Here is a 12,859-nt window from a genome sequence, read left to right as displayed (position 1 = left end):
TACTGCATTGTTAATATTGAATGACATTTGACAAATGGGGTATCAAAATGTAATACACATTTCATGGCAAATGATTAAAAATTGATATTTTTGATATTTAACAGTACTCGAAGTAAAACTTTGTAAATCTGATGATGTATACTTAACGTGTATGTAAGGGGGATGAAAAGCCGACGATCAATTGAAAATTGTGACCTTTCGTATTGAAGATATGGATTTTTCCCCAAAACAACAACAAAAATTAGGTCTTTTGGGAAAAAAATCCATATCTTCAATATGAAAGGTCAAAATTTTCAATTGATCGTCGGCTTTTCTCCCATCTACATACACTTTAAGAATATGTCATTAGATTTACAAAATTTACTTCGAGGATTGTTATATATATATCAAAATGTGAAAAATATCAAGTTTTAATAATTTGTCATAAAATTTGTATTATATCGTGAATTTCAAAAATGAAAATTATTTGATATCAGAGAGACATTCTTCGTATTCAGAATGCAATTCGATATGTCTGATGTGCTCTCATGTCCCACAAAAAATACCGTCGAAACGCTCAAAACGCTCATTCCAGATCCCTTAAGACAATTCATTATGTTCATGAGTTGTATACTTACTGTGACAACGAATCTTCGTCTATAACGTCCTGCCAAGTCATCTAAATACGGAACAACTATGGAATAAATTGGCCCGTCACCAATGCCAATCAAAATCTGACCAATTACTGTCCACCATATAAGGCCACTAAAGCCAACCGATTCTTTGCACTCTTTGGACGTAGTGTTAGTTTCACCTGCAGTTTCGTCACCAGTTACACATAGATTTTGTGTAAAGGAGCTGTTCGTAGACGATCTGAGGAAGAGAACGAAAGCAGATAACGATCAATTGCTGCCAGTTGTGTGATCATGGTGATACTATTAGTTATGAGCTGAAGTTTGGGGGTGATACGGACTCCGAGACTAGATGTCACCTGTATCACCCCCTAATCCAAACCTAATAACGATTTTATCATACCGTATAAATTAATCTCGCATAACGAAAAAAAAAATATATATACACAAGCGTAAGTCTTGGCTGGAACAATTTTACTCAAACCCGTCTACACGATAATCACCACGATAACCCCGCTTTTTACTGCAAATTTCGTTCAGAAAAGCTCTCTGTATTATATATTTGGAGGGGCAAATTTCAGTGAAATTCGTGTTTCAATACGGACACACCGGCTTTGAAGCCGATTATTGAAGCGCCATGATTGTTATATCGTTGCTGTGCGAGTCTGATGCAGAACCGCGCATGTGTATGTTCTTATAAACATGATACGGTGCGTCGAAAACGCCCATGTGACGCACTAACTACGCATGCTCTGTTTTCTACTGACCTGATACAGCGCGTTGGGACGCACTCAGGGGGTATGATCCGGGGGTATGATACGACAGTACGGCAGATATCATGTCAGTAAATTGGGGCGCTTGATGGTATGATAAAAAATTATAATGTCTTACTTTCGCACACCGTAGCCACCGTCAACAAGGTTACCACCGCCACAATCACCACCTCCGCCGCCCCGGCAACACCTCCGTCGACACTAATCCACCACCTCCCCAACAATACCACCCTCCCCCCAACACCATCACCACCAGCGGCAGCATCCTGCTCCTTCTTCCATAAACTCAAATAAATCCTCTACTTTCTTTTCTTCGTTTCTACACTTTCGAAAGCTCTCCGGCAGACTTACCCCGTAGATCGTTGGCCAGCGAGGAGTGCATAGGTGTCCAGTGGTTCAGATAAAAAATGTGGCAAGGCGGTGAGAAAGTTTCCCAATGCCATTATCACAAAGGACACAGCAAACACTTTTGGCCTACTGACTCGCTCAGCATAATATGTAGGGAAAACAACTGTTATCGTTCCACTGAGACTACTCAAATTCGCCAAAAATGCGGATTGGAAGCTTGATAATCCAAACCGGCGCTCGAAGGATGGTAAGATGGCGCCAAAGTAAGAACCACGTGTGAAGATAGGCACACAAGCTAGCCAAACGAGAAAGACGACAAATGGCGGCCATCGAAACCACTGCAACCAGAAAGGTGACCACAAAGGACCGCAGCCACATTGACCGTCAGGGTGTAAAGATTGATGCAAGTATTTCGGAGTTGGAGCCTTCCTAGAATCTGAATCAGATTTCTGTTTAGTCGGGTCTGAGCTGACTTCGGCCATGCTTAAATAACTTCCGATAACTACTGCAATGAAAACAATGAAAAATAATGAATGATCGTGTTTACGCAACACATGCCTATTAATGATTGGCAGAAGATCAAAGACCTTAAACTTAATGCTTGTCGTCCAACCTAAGCCTAACCTAAATTTAGATCCAACATCATGCTACGATGTCAACGACGCTACGGACTGGCTAGATTGTGTTCAACAAGCCAAAGGTCTTCGAATTGCTCACCTCAACATTGTGACCGTTCTTGGTGAATTGAACTGCAAAATTGATATGCTTAGAATGGCACTTGCCAAAAAACCTATTGACATTTTATGTTTAAGTGAAACTAGACTCTCAGCAAAAATAGATTTTATTGAGATTGCTATTAATGGGTATACCATCTACCGTAATGATAGAACACGAAAAGGTGGTGGTGTGGCAATCTATGTTTCTAATGATCTCCAAAGTGTATATAAACCTGAAAGTGACAGTATTGAAAGTGTGTGGACTGAAATTCAGTTGCCAAAAACAAAGTCTGTTATTATTGGGTCTGTATATAGACCACCATCATCTAAAGTGGGTTATATGGTGTTATCAAAAAGTCACTTATCTCATGTTGTTGATAATTCTGCCAATAGTGACCTGGTTGTAACAGGAGATTTTAATTTAGATCTTTTGAAACCTGAGAAAGCAAAAGTGGCCAATCAACTTTGTCAGCAGTTTGGATGGCATAATGTCATTAACACCCTACCCGGATTACTGAAAAAAGGGTTTCGTGCCCAGATTTAATAATGGTTTCTAACCAAAAGAAGGTACATTTGATAATATTGCATCTGGTCTCAGCGACCACAACTTGGTTTATATGTCATACAAAGCATGTCGCATTAAGAGTAAACCAAAGATAATTAAGACTAGGACATACCGTAAATTTGATATTGATTCTTTCCAACAAGATCTGGACAAAATTAACTGGAGGAATTTGTATTCAAGAAGAGATCCAGAAGTGGCTTGGTCTATCTTCAAAGATAATTTCATTCAGGTGGCAGATAGACATGCCCCAAAAGTGGAAATTCGTATTAAAGGTAACCTTCCACCATGGTTTAACAAAGATATTTTGTCTTTATCCAATGATCGTGATTTTTCTAAACGACTTGCTCAAAGAAGTGGTAAATCTAGTGACTGGGATGTGTATCGTAATAAGAAAAATGAAACTAATAATGTTATCAAGAATGCTAAGAAATCGTATTACACAGATACAATTGAGCAGAGCAAACATGATGGTAAAAAGTTATGGAAAACAATTAAATCTATTCTTCCATCAAAGACCCGTGAAAGTGTTAATGAAGTTGTTGTAAATGGTAAAAATATTAATGATCCCAAAACAGTTGCTAATGCTTTTTATGTGTTTTTTTTACTGAAATTGGTAATAAGCTTGCTCAAAACTTTGAGAATGGAGATGGTGATGATGTTTGCAAATCTGTTGATTACTCCCCCGTTCCTTTCAAATTTAAGGAAATTGATGAGAATTTCATTCTGAAACAACTCTCCTCACTCCAAACAGGCAAAGCCACCGGCATTGATGACATTAGCCCGGCTTCTAAAAGCAGGTACCAACAAGATCTCTAAACCTCTTGCCTACATTTTAAATCTTACCATCCTCACCACCTCCATTCCCAAGGAGTGGAAAAAGGCAATTGTTTCACCCATATTTAAAGCGGGGAAGAAGTCAGATTGCAGCAGTTACAGACCTATTTCGGTCCTTCCTGTCATCTCTAACATTCTTGACCGTGCATGTCCACACCCATGTGTACGAATATCTTCAACATAATGGGCTCTTAACAACTGCGCAATCTGGCTTCAGACCCAAACATTCTACACTTACTGTAATAACTAATGTTACTGACTATATTTTTAACAACATGGATAAAGGTGAAGTTACTGGGGCTGTATATTTAGATCTAAAAAAAGCATTTGATACGGTGTCTCATACTGTTCTTCTTCGCAAACTGTCCTGGTATGGAATCAAAGACACTGAGCAAACAACTCTAATTGATGGTGTGCAATCTGATCCGCAACCAGTAACAGTCGGTGTGCTTCAAGGCTCAATATTGGGGCCCCCTTCTTTTTATTTTATTCATAAACGATCTTTCCAACGCAATCAACAAAAGTAAGGTTGTCCTATATGCTGACGACACTGCAGTTTTGTTTAGTTCAAAAAATAAGTCTGAAATTGAACATGTTTTAAACCAGGATCTAGACATTATTTCTATATAAATGGATGAACACCAGCAAATTAACACTTAATGCCTCTAAATCAAAGGTTATGACTTTTGGAACACACCAAAGAACTAGAAAAATGGGTGACTTGGAAATACAAATCAATAATGAAATTCTTGAGAATGTGAATCAGTTTAAATATCTTGGTATGTGGTTTGACCCGCAACTTAAATGGGATAAGCATATTGAAAAAATGGCTGGCAAAATATCACAAAACTTGGTGTTTTAAAAAGGTTAAGTTATTATATTGATCAATACACTCGTAATATTTTATGTAATGCTATCATCTTGCCTCAAATCGACTACTGTTGTACAATTTGGTCAACTGCCGCAAGTATATAAATATATTAATCAGATTTTACAGAACAGAGCAGCCAGACTGACTCTTGGGTGTAAAGTTAGGGATTTACATGTGAAGGATTTGTACAAACAACTCAATTGGATGAAGGTAAATCAGCGGGCTGATTATTTTAGAATTATTCTTATGTATAAATGTATTAATAATGTGGCTCCTGAGTACCTGAGGGACAACATTCACTCACAAATAAACAGTCACTCAACAGCACTAGATTTGTCCCAAATAAAAATGTTTTCCATTCTACTGTTCATATTGAAACTGGTAAACGTTCCTTCAGGTACTCTGGAACAACAGCATGGAATAACCTCCCTGACAATTTAAAACAAATTAGCAATATTATTAATTTTAAAAAGTCGCTCAAGGAGCACATTTTACAAACCTAACTAGTCTATCCTGTTTATAATCTCATGTGTTTTAATCTTTTAAATATTTTATGGTATGTTATGTAGTTTGTAATTTTATAATATTTATTGTTTTATATCTTGTATTTAGAATTGGTGCAATGACTTTCTAAGTGTATTCTACATTTATGTCTTTGTAAATCATTTGGTTAATATGTTTTATTGTATCGAGGGCCCCTGTGGAAAGCAGTGCTTGCACTGATCAGAGTTTACCTCGTTAAATATGTCATTAAATAAAATAAAATAAATAAAAATAAAAGAAAAGAAGTAAAAATAAATAATAATATAACTGATCGGATAAAGGCCTGGGTGGTTATGATATAGCCTAATATTGTGAAACCGTTCCCACAAACCCATAGAAGCACTTTCTTTTAGATTTTGATGTAGCTGTAACGATTAGAAACTTGGTGTTCTTGGTGTTCGTAGATATCATTTATGTCTGCTGACCCATCCCAGCAAACACATAACGTTTTACAGAAAAGCTTTAAATGTCGGGTAATATAAAGGGCATATACAAACGTTTTAATAACATTTATAAAACATTTTTGAAAACGTGATGCAAAACATTTTAACAGAATGTAATTGAATATATGAATACAAAACCCACCCAAGTCCATACGTTGGCTAAATTGTTGCTATACATAGGCCTGTCATATGTATGAAAGAACAACTCAAATTCATCCTCTGTGTCTATTGAGCATGTGAAAAATAGCATGTATGAAAGAACCACCCAATTCCATGATTTGAGTCTTGTAACACATTGATTGAAATCCAGTAAGTATAAAAGTCCACTTGTAACACATTCATTGCTAGAGAGTGACTTTAAAAAAAAATGGGTTTAATAAAGGAAAGTGTGTGGTTTATATTACATGGCAGAATGCTTATCAACATTATACATACCTGTGTGCTTTATTTTGTATTATCTTACTAGTGGTAATCTCATTCTAACATTGTTGTCTTTGTATATGATTCAAAAAACCACCCAAGTCCAAAATTTAAAATGAACCCCACGAAGTCCCTGAAATGCTAATCGTCGTACCTAATACAGGTTAATCCACTCATTTGCACGTAAAACTTACCATATTGACCAGGTAAATCTAACTGAAGGAATTAAAATGATACACAGGTTTTTCTCTCAAAATCACTTCCCATGGACTTGGGTGGGTTTTGTATTCATGTATTCAATTGTTATGCTATTAACTGTTGACATATTTTGCAAAAATGTTTGCCCAAAATATTTTTTACAATAACTTTTAAAACGTTATATAACCCGACATTTAAATGTTATTAAAACATTTAGAATAAACGTTTTAAGAAAGTGTTTGTGTTTGCTGAGGATATAGTCTGGGTGTTGCACAGCGATATTTTATCCATTGACCACGTACCAAATACGATTTCTCTACTGGACTCGAACCCAAAACCGCATTGTACTTTTTTCAATGAGGTTGCACCAAAGCACGGCAAAAGCATGTTCAAGAGACCATACCATGCTGCTATCATGTGGGCTACCATGTTGTTATCATGAATACTCGAAAAAAATTATTTGTTCATATTGGTTACAGAGTCTTGTGATGGGTTTATAAAGAGCGCCTTTTTGCAAACACAGCACTCAAACACAGCAGTATAATATAATACATAAGAATGAAAAACTTCCATGCTGTGTTTGCAAACACAGCACTCAAACACAGCACTATAATATGATACATAAGAATTATACAATTCCATCCTGTGTTTGCAAACACAGCACTCAAACACAGCACTATAATATAAAACATAAGAATGATAAAATTCCATGTTGTGTTTGCAAACACAGCATTGAAACACAGCACTATAATATAATACATAAGAATGAAAATATTCCATGCTGTGTTTGCAAACACAGCACTATAATATAAAACATAAGAATGAAAAATAATCCGTGCTGTGTTTGCAAACACAGCACTATAATATAATACATAAGCATGAAAAAATTCCGTTCTGTGTTTGCAAACACAGCACTCAAACACAGCACTATAATATAAAACATAAGAATGATAAAATTCCATGCTGTGTTTGCAAACACAGCATTAAAACACAGCACTATAATATAATACATTAGAATAAAAAAAGGTCCGTGCTGTGTTTGCAAACACAGCACTCAAACACAGCACTATAATATAATACATAAGAATGATAAAATTCCCTGCTGTGTTTGTTTGTAAACACAGCACTAAAACACAGCACTATAATATACATGTAACACATAAGAATAAAAAATGCAAACACAGCACTCAAACACAGCACTATAATATAATACATAAGAATGAAAATATTCCATGCTGTGTTTGCAAACACAGCACTATAATATAAAACATAAGAATGAAAAATAATCCGTGCTGTGTTTGCAAACACAGCACTTTAATATAATACATAGGAATGAAAAAATCCGTTCTGTGTTTGCAAACACAGCACTCAAACACAGCACTATAATATAAGAATGATAAAATTACATGATGTGTTTGCAAACACAGCGTTAAAACACAGCACTATTTAAGATAATACATAAGAATGAAAAAATTCCTTTCTGTGTTTGCAAACACGGTACTCAAACACAGCACTATAATATAATACATAAGAATGATAAAATTCCCTGCTGTGTTTGCAAACACAGCACTAAACACAGCACTATAATATAATACATAAGTATGGTAAAAGTCTATGCTGTGTTTGCAAACACGGCACTTAAACACAGCACTATAATACAATACATAAGAATGAAAATATTCCATGCTGTGTTTGCAAACACAGCACTATAATATAATACATAAAAATGATAAAGTTCCCTGCTGTGTTTGCAAACACAGCACTAAAACACAGCACTATAATATACATGTAACACATAAGAATAAAAAAATGCAAACACAGCACTCAAACACAGCACTATAATATAATACATAAGAATGAGAAATTTCCATGCTGTGTTTGCAAACACAGCACTTAAACGCAGCACTATAATATAATACATAAGAATGAAACAATTCAGTGCTGTTTGCAAACACAGCACTCAAACACAGCAGTATAATAAACACAGCCAAATTAAAAGGTCTCCAGTAGTCCCACCCCAATTTCCAAACAAAGGCTCCTATGCTCACGATGATTAATCGTTTGATCTCAAATTTGGTATCAACCTTCGAAGGAAAGTGTATAGAAAATTATTACACAAATTATCTTGCCATAAACTCATCAGACTCTGATTAAATGGGGACGGAACTACTGGAGACTTTTTTAATTTGGCTGTGTTTATAATACATAAGCATGAAAAACTTCCATGATGTGTTTGCAAACACAGCCCTCAAACACAGCACTATAATATAATACATAAGAATGAAAATATTCCGTGTTGCAAACACAGCCATCAAACACAGCACTATAATATAATACATAAGAATCAAAAAATTCCGTGCTGTGTTGTCAAACGCAGCACTCAAACACAGTAGGCCTACTGTAATATAGTACAAGAATGAAAAAAAATCCGTGCTGTCACAGCACTCAAACACAGCACTATAAAATAATCATAAGAATGAAAAAATTCCATGCTGTGTTTGCAAACACAGCACTCAAACACAGCACTATAATATAATACATAAGAATGAAAAAAATCCGTGCTGTTTTTGCAAACACAGCACTATAATATAATACATAAGAATGAAAAAAATTTCGTGCTTGCAAACACAGCACTATAATACAAAACATAAGAATGAAAAAATTCCGTGCTGTGTTTGCACAGCACTATAATATAATACATAAGAATGAAAAAATTCCGTGATATAAAGGTCTTTTTTTTCTTCTTTTTTTTCCGCCCCTTGTGTTGACCCGGGTCGTTTTGGGTAGGGTCGACCGACCCTAGGGTCGGCAAATGGCTCAAACCGTATAGGCCTAGGCCTAAATTTAATAAATCGTACCTGCAGTTGCATGCTTTCTAGTAGTCCGAGGTTGCTCAGACTGTTGTAGTACATGAGAACTGCCTCCATAAAAAGTAAACAATGACATTAAAAACCTTGCCAGAACACCCTCATCATGATCATGTGAATGTACCATGTACTAGCATATGACTAGTACCAGTAGTAGCACGGGGAGTAGAAATAAAGCTTTATATAGTACTAGCCGGGGTCCAGCAAGTAAACGGAAGCGGTTACACTGCAAAAGCAGTTTTTAGAAATTATTATTACTAAAATATGTCTTACCTAGCTTTGATCAAGACGCACCTACACCTGGCCTACCCACCAAGTTTGAGGGGCATGCGACTTGTCCGTTTCGAATTAGAGCGAACAGACAGACTCACAAACAGACTACCAGTATTTAAAAATATTATTAAATTATGCATGTCTTACCTTCTTACTGTTTCATTTAAAGATGACGGAGAAAATGAACAAATACACAAATATTGTCCTAATATGAGCAAAAATATAAACAATAATGTACTTATAATGGTGGCACTGGTATAGGCCTACTTGGTGTAGTTGAAAAGGATGTAATCTCTGAACCCTTCTCCTAGCTCCCAGTACATTGTCGGAGTGTATGTCTGGTAACTAATGCTCGGTAACCATGGTAACGCTGGCTAATTCAATTTAAGCTCATTTCTTATGTCACATAGTAGCAAATATGTTCCAATATCTGTGGTTCAAGTAAAGTACGGACTTTTTCATTTCTGCATACTGGTAGCGGAAAAAGTTCTCTGACCTTCTTCAGTGTTTTAAAATATTAGTTTATGTACAAAAAATTACCTTAAATTAAGAAAATTATTACTTACCTCTAAATCAGTAACAAATAAAGTGTCCTATTCTTTAAATTATATTAATTGCAATTCCAGGTAAAAACCACATGTGCCTGATAACGGTCAAAATTTTGCATGAGGTGAAAGGGCTTTGGTAGTAGGTTTCAAAAAGTCACATCAAAAATTCCTTTGGAGCTTGTTGCCATAGCAACGGCATATTTTATGATTTTAGCGATTTTTGCTTATTTTGGGGTGAAAATAAGGGAAAATATGTACTTTTCTGAATTGCTCCCGACTTTAAATTTGAGGTCACATTAAAAAACTACCTTGCCACCATTAAAGTACCATCTGTGTGCTTTTCCCAGATGCAAAAAATATTTCAATAATATTTCCCTATGTGCAGTTTTAGGGCTGGGCAACATTGCCAATTTAGCACTTTTGAAAAAATGCAATTTTTACCCTATCTTTGAGGTCTAAAAACTAATTTTGCTTGAGCACCCAGAATTATTTCCTCTTTGTTGGTACTTGGGCAGACATTGCTCCTTTCAAATCTGGTAAAAAATTTCTGAGGCTATTTGTCCTGTAAAGCCAGTGTTGCCAGAAAGTTTGATAATTTTCAAAAAATGCATTTTTCGAAATAATGCATTTTCGATATATTTACTCATGTAACCTTTAATCCGACCCACTTAATTGAAATATTTAAACACTTTGCATACATGATTAGACACATACTGCAACGGAAGCAACACTTTGAGGCTGGGGACATGACAAGTCCTGTCCTGCAAAAACCGGTATTGCCAGAAAATCTTACTTTATTAATCCAAATTTCTAATTTGTGCGTTTTACAATTATATATTTATTCGGTTAATTTTATAGTGTCAATGTTAGTTGAATATTTGTGCATAATTTAAACATCATCTGATACAATACAGCTTAAGATCCATGGGCGAGTTTCTCGATAGGTGGCTTAGTAAGCCTTAGGCGACCTTGGGGATACTAAGCCTAGTTTTGACCAAAAATAGTAATTTTAACATGGGAATTTATTTTTGAAAAATGACATATGCATCTTGAAAAGTATATCAGCTTCATAAGATGGATGTTTGGATCAAAAAAGTAAATTACAACATTTTTCTGTGACGTAGGCCTATGGTTTTTGACCTATGACCTCTTGGAATTCATAAGTAGGCCTATATTTCAGGTTTTTAATGATTTTGGTCATTTTGGGCAAAAATGGACCCATTTTTACCATTTTTAGCAATTTTTTGCATTACAAAAGTTTAAATTACACTTACCTTTATTTTAGGCTATTGAGAAAATTCAAAGAGTATGCAGTTTCCATGGCAACGGCCATTAATGCTCATTTTTAAGCAAATATCTCCTGTAAAATAGAGCTAATTTCACAGTAAAATTAACACACAAAAAAAATGGCCGTTTCCATTCTCTTTGAATTCTCCTGATAGCTTACAATGTTACGCCAACCAAACAATTTTTTAGGCCTTATGATAGTCCTGTTACTGTTAAAATGAGAATACACGAAACTGCTGATTCTTGATTACGAATCCACAAGGCACGGCCGAGTGAACTCGTATCAAGGAATAACAGTTTCAAGTGTCTGATTTAAACCACTGCTTTATACTAACAATAGGCCTATACTCTCTAAAAATGTGGATTCTTGCATAGAAACGTGTTCATTTGTATAAAATAATCTACAGTGATGAATAGACGTCATAGCAATGGTTTAAGAAGATTTTCCAGACACAATTTGTGTGATCTAGCCTGTAAATATATCAGATAAACTTCTCTGATGATGAAAATGATGCATTTTAAACCTAGCTCAACAGGCTTTCGCAGACTATGGCTACACAAGACTGATTTCGAGAAATGCAATTTTTAGCGAAGCCTGGCACACAATGCTAACAAAGACTCGAGGCTATATTGTAGACAAATCCAATTTCATGCAGTTCTACACCTCAATGGCAGCCATAGCTGATCTCCCCCTTAGGTCACTATCCCACCTGAAATGTGAAATGGTGTGGCCTTGGCGGGGATATTCCATCACCCCTGTAACAGAGAAAAGATGAAAGTTTACAACCATAGTTCATTCAACATCGATTTTTAAGTGGATATAATCCACCCAATTGGGCAGTAACAACACCAGTTTGGTGCAGACGGGACCCAGTAATGGCCGACTGAATTCTGACCATCACTCGGTCCGATAGATTCGTAGTGTAGCCGAGCTTCGGGAAACATTATTTTGTGTTACGACCTTGTTAGGCTCCTTGAGGCTAGACTAGCCAACTGCTAAGCCGCCTGTCGAGAAACTCGCCCAATAGGTAATGATGGTGTTGCCATATAATCCCATGAAAAGTATACATTTCCATATAGACGAATCCAATTTCATGCACTCCTACACCTTAATGGCAGCCATAGCTGGGCCCCCTTTAAGTCTATCCCACCTGAAATGTGAAATGATGTGGCCTTGGCGGGGCTATTAAACTGCATTCCATCTCCTGTGTTACAAAAGAATGATGCAAGTTTACAACACAATACAATTCAACATCGATTTATAAGTGGATTTAATTCACCCATTTGGATAGTAACAGCACCAGTTTGGTGTAGACGGGGCCCAGTAATGGCCGACTGAATTCTGACTATCACTGACTTGGCTCGATGGATTCGTCTATAGGCCTACTTCTTTCGCCCCAAACACTCAACGTGGACCGAGATGTGGCCAAGATCTAGGCCCACATACATTTTACTGGTATGCAGGATTTGGTCAATTTTCATGTTTTATTATAAAGACCATTGGATGTTATCTTCCACAGTTGATCCCTAGGAGGGGGAATACTTAAAATTGTAAGTCTTTC

At 36.1% G+C, this 12,859-nt stretch overlaps 1 long non-coding RNA gene across 1 annotated transcript; it reads right to left on the bottom strand.

Annotated features, from left to right (window-relative positions):
* Window positions 1–626: 626 nt before the first annotated feature.
* LOC140168979 (uncharacterized) lies at window positions 627–9,941 on the bottom strand. Its single transcript, XR_011861304.1, has 3 exons — window positions 9,610–9,941; window positions 1,736–2,237; window positions 627–852 (listed from the first exon to the last, which is right to left on the bottom strand). It is a non-coding gene; the product is annotated as an uncharacterized lncRNA (long non-coding RNA).
* Between the last annotated feature and the right edge of the window lie 2,918 nt (window positions 9,942–12,859).

Source organism: Amphiura filiformis, chromosome 14 (genome assembly GCF_039555335.1).
Source record: "Amphiura filiformis chromosome 14, Afil_fr2py, whole genome shotgun sequence".
NCBI lineage: Eukaryota > Metazoa > Echinodermata > Ophiuroidea > Amphilepidida > Amphiuridae > Amphiura > Amphiura filiformis.
Note: the sequence above shows the minus strand (reverse complement) of the source record. Positions and strands in the feature narration are given on the sequence as shown.